The sequence below is a fragment of the Gymnogyps californianus genome, chromosome 2 (assembly GCF_018139145.2).
Source record: "Gymnogyps californianus isolate 813 chromosome 2, ASM1813914v2, whole genome shotgun sequence".
NCBI classification, from domain to species: Eukaryota; Metazoa; Chordata; class Aves; order Accipitriformes; family Cathartidae; genus Gymnogyps; species Gymnogyps californianus.
This window is the reverse complement of record NC_059472.1, coordinates 147,677,091-147,681,961: the sequence shown is the minus strand read 5'-3', so window position 1 is coordinate 147,681,961 and position 4,871 is coordinate 147,677,091.

Genomic DNA, 4,871 nt, shown 5'->3' with positions numbered 1-4,871 from the left:
CCTTCTAATCACTGATTTTGTTTTGTCTTTTAATTCTTGTTCCTCCTAAACTTCTGCCTAAGACAGTGCTTCCCCATGTTGATGTTGTTCTTTGGGGAAAATACATATTAAAATATAATGCCAGACTATTGTCATGTCATGCAGCAAAACATTATGCATTTATGCTGGAAAAAGACCATTTATAATGATCAAGGTTTTCATATCTTGGCTTTATACTATTAAGGTATGGCTGATATTCTGAAGATGAACCCTCTTTTCCTATCCCACAGTCTGTGAGTCATCTTGTGTGATGTTAACGTGGCTTCAGGTAGTTTTTCGGTTTGGAAAATAGCATCACAGGGTATGGCATGCTCAGCAGGCAGGGATTGTTTGGGTTTTGGCACTAATGATGTAACATGAGGAAAAAGGAAAAAAAAAAGAGTAACATAGCTAAAAGAGAGGACTGAGCTGCCCAGACCAGGCACGAATCAGCTATTTCCTAAATAATATTCTTTCATGTCTGATGGACCGTAATAGCTTTCTGTTTTTAGCTCTGTTGCTTTTGCTTCTCTTTCCATTCCCACATTTCTTTCTCATTACTTTGACTTACGTCCGGCCTAAGTTAACAGCTGGTCTACACAAATGGCATATTCCTTACAAATCTTGCAGTGGGCAGGGTTGCTATAAAGTGATCCTGTCCCTGCTTCTTTTCCCACTGCCACGCTGGATGTTACCTTCCCTCGGTCTCCGCTCCATTCGTCTGTTTGTGTGGCTACACTCTAAACTGCATTTGCAAAATGATCCGGCTTTAAAAAAAAAAAATCTCTTAAAAAGGCAATAACCAGACCACTTGCCTATCGGGACGGAGCACTACAGGACCCCTCGGAGCAAGGTTACTGCCGTCTCGCTCGCCGCTTTTGCAGGAGAACCCTCTCTTCCGGTGCAAGTCCTCAAACGTTCCTGCCAGCTGTGAAACAGAATTCCTCCCTCCGCTCTGCTTAGCCTCACTGCTCGGGGAACAGCTTGCTTTCAGCTCTCCGAGCGTTGTTATACAAAGGTTTTTTTCCAATGGGAAAGCCAGTTTAAGCCAGGCAGTTTCCTGCCTGCTCTGCCCTCTTGTTCTTGCTCCTTCATCACAGTTCGCTGTCCTCTTGAGTGTGCGAATGCAGCTCTTTGTGGGTTGTGTTGTAAATTGGATCATTGAAATAAATCTGAGGTTTTGTGTGCGTATGTGTATATATGTGTGCGTGAACAGCTTTTTTTTAAAAAAAAACAAAACCAACCTGGATCATTTCAGTCATTCGATTTATAATGTGGCCCACAAAGAGTTGAATTAGCACAGTGGAGGAGGCAGCAAACAGTGGCGCAGAGGTGGGAACAAGCGCCTGGGCTGGGGGGGAGGGCGCAGGAAACTCTTAAGCCAGCTTTGTTAGCAGAGAAAACTACTGTTACTCTACAAAACCATGTAGAGCACCTAAACTAAACAGCCAGAATAGAAAACTGGAACAGACTGCAGAGCAGTCAGGCTCTCAAATTGCTGGAGATAAGGCTTTATCTTTAGGAAGAAAAGGGGTGGTCCCTTAATAAGCTCTTTCCCCTAGACGTCTTCTGTTCATTTGAGACATCGAAATCGCAGGCTGTTTAGCTATTCAGAATATGATCGTGTGAATCCTACGGGGCTTATGAAGCATGTTGGTCTTTCAGTGCTGTTCAAAATGCTAATAATAACTGGTTCATGCCTCGGGCCTTGGGTGCTACTGTCAATTAGCATCAGAACAGAGATTTATTTAAACAAATTATTTCTATATATGCTTCCTTCCCTTACGGTTTGCAAAGGAGAGCTTCACGACCGAGCATACCTGATTCAGTGATACCTGCCTGCGTGTGCGGTTTGCAGACAAAGTCGGGGCAGAGAAAGAAAACGCCATCCTTGCCTTCATAGCTCTCCAAATTCTTAAAGTAAAGGAGCTGCCCAGCTGCGGAGGCTACATACAGAATTAAAAACCTTTCTCTGATCCTCTAGCCATTTAAATGTCATGTCTGAGTCACAGAAAAAAATACTAATACCTCCCAACATGAGTAGTTTTAGACTGTAATGAAAAAGCCGTGTGTAATCCTCTACCTTCTCCTCTACCTTTGTGTCAGAGTTCGCAGTACTAAGATTTAAATCATTGTCACTGGTCACCCAACTCACCAGTCATTGCACGTGTCACTGGAAATTTCTCACATATATCATTGCAGGCAATGCATTGCTGAATTTGATTATGTTTGGTTTGTATTTTAAGGCTTTCTCTGAAACCAGGAGAGAGAGCTGACTTTTAATTTAACTTATTTATTTTATATTGTGGAAGCCTAGTGTGACTTGGATTAATTGAAGTGTTGGAGAAGGGGGAAGGACTCTAATGACTCATCAAGAAAAAATAACTTCTGATTACTTTAAAGAGGAAAACAGAAGAATGAGAAGAAAATAACATATCATTATTATGGTGGTGCTTATAGCATTTTAATAGCATTTTTAGCATTTTCTTCCCAAAATTTCAGTATTTATTCTTGGAGTACAGAATGATTTTAATGGAAACATTTAAACTAATCTCATAGTCTAGCATTTTTTAAAAATCCTTTTTAGAAATGTTACATGCAGTATCAGGCCTTCTCTTCTAATGGTTTAAGGAGCAGAATAAAAATAAGTATTCAAATTTCCCACATTGTTAAAACCGATTGGAATAATTTAAGTATGCTCACTTAAATGTAAGCTATATCTTAAATACATATTTTAAATAATCATAATCCCATTATCATTCGTGCATTTTTTCTCCTATTAGTCTTTCTAAATTCACATTCCTCTTGACTGAAAGAAACCATCATTTATCTGAAGAATTCTGAGACGTTTCTTTCAAAATAGCTGTCATCTGCTGCTGTTCTCAAAAGGATTGAAGCTACAAGCTACCTGCAATTGGTGGTCAGTGTCAGGACAGTTTTTCCTACTCTCAGTGAAATGAAATAGATCACCTGATTTTATTAGGTTTTTTTGAAGGCTGTTTTAACAGTTTCAGCAAGAGCAGTCAGAGGTGAATTTTGAAAGGGGTCATGCTTCATAGCAAATTCTGAATGATGAAAAATAAGATCAAAATAACAAATGCTTCTCTTTTTGACGTTGATCATTGCACTAGATCAACTTAACTAAGGAGGCTTAGAAGCTAATGAGGCAAGATGAAGTAGATGTGGAAAATACAGAATGAGTCAGAAGGGAAGGAGAATTTGGAAAGCATCTATTAAGGGGAATGGAGTATTGTTAATTTCACATTTTAAAAAAATCTTTAACCTGGTTTAAAAATAATGCTACCTTATTGAACTCTTCATTTGCCCCTGGTTTCTGAGGGTACTTTGCATCTTTAAACTTTGTTCTACAACCTTATGACTAGGTAACTTTTTGAATCTGAAGCTGGTATTTTTGTGCAATAAAGCCTGAGGCTTGAAAGCAAGGAGAATGTAGATACACCAAGCAACAAAGGTAATTTATGCTATGAATACTGGTGTGCAAAACAGAACAGACTAAGAAAATAAGGACGAAGGAAGAAACTGATCTATACCAGGTTCAGTTACTTCAGCAAAACAAAGCAGCCGATAAATTAACCAGCCCGTGACTTTCTCTTTACTTTGTCATTCTCTAGAAAAGGATTATTTTTTTGGCTGTGTGATCAAGTGGGAGAAGCATTTTTTAAGATGATCAGAACAAACAGTTAAGCGCTCCTTTTTCAGACGGGTGAATTAAAAAGAGTCTATATCAGACACTGTTAGTTAAATTATCATTTCCTGGCAAATGGGTTTAGGTGTCTTTTCAGAAAACAGAGCCAGAGGCAGAATCATGATCCTAACAGCCCAGTGGGCATGCATATGGGATATGGAAACATGAGTTTAAATATCAATCTAATTAATATTTAAATAGTTTACACAAAAGGGAACAGTTTCAATAGAAGAGAATACCTAAGACTACTCTATACTTTATGAGCTGGAAAATTGATAATGGTTATGTTGGTTCAAGTCCTTACTCTGAATTAAGCAGAGTGTATTTTAAAGCCACATCTTGCTATTCCCATAGAGTATTCCAAGGCAGTGCTCTACTGTACAGTGATTTTGTAAATGGTGCCTAGCTCCTCTTAGGTGAATTTAGGTGCATATAAGATTGGCATTTGGGATTTTTTTAAATCGGAAAAACTATTTTCTGAACTTGATTCAGTTCATGGATATTTTGGGGATGAGTGAAACTGTCTTTTCTTAAAGAGAAGATTCTCATAGTGAGTTATTAACCAGGCCTAGCTTCAAGAGAGATGAAACAGATGGGGTGTTCCAAGGAGTCTGACCGTACCAGAGAAAAGTGATTTAATGTTGATAATTTGTATTGTTAAGCCATTGAATCTCCATCTAATTTCTCATCTAGCATTCATGTTTAACACTAAGCAAGGAAAGAATGAGAGGTCCAGGGAGAACACCTTAAAAATCGAGTTGATATTGACAACACGCTGGAGCGCTTTTAGGGTAAACCAGGTTACAACAATCAAACCCACCCTTCAGGAATTAATAAATCCAACGCATTTCTAAGGAGCATCTAGTGCGTGGGGGCAGCGGGGGCAGCAGGGGCAGCGGTGGCACCACAGCCGCCGCGGCCCTGCACACGGGCACCCCACGGCAGCCGCGTCCTTCAACCAGCCGCTCCCCCCGCGGCGTTTTCCCCGCCGGCGGGCACCGGCCGCGCCAGCGCGCACAAAGTTACCCCAAAGCCTCCCCAGCGCTGCTGGCCCCGAGGACGCGCCCGGTAGCAGGGTCTGGGGCAGCGGCTGTCGCCCCCCAGGACCCCGCTCCCCGGCTGAGGGAAGGCTGCTCGGGGCGGGGGG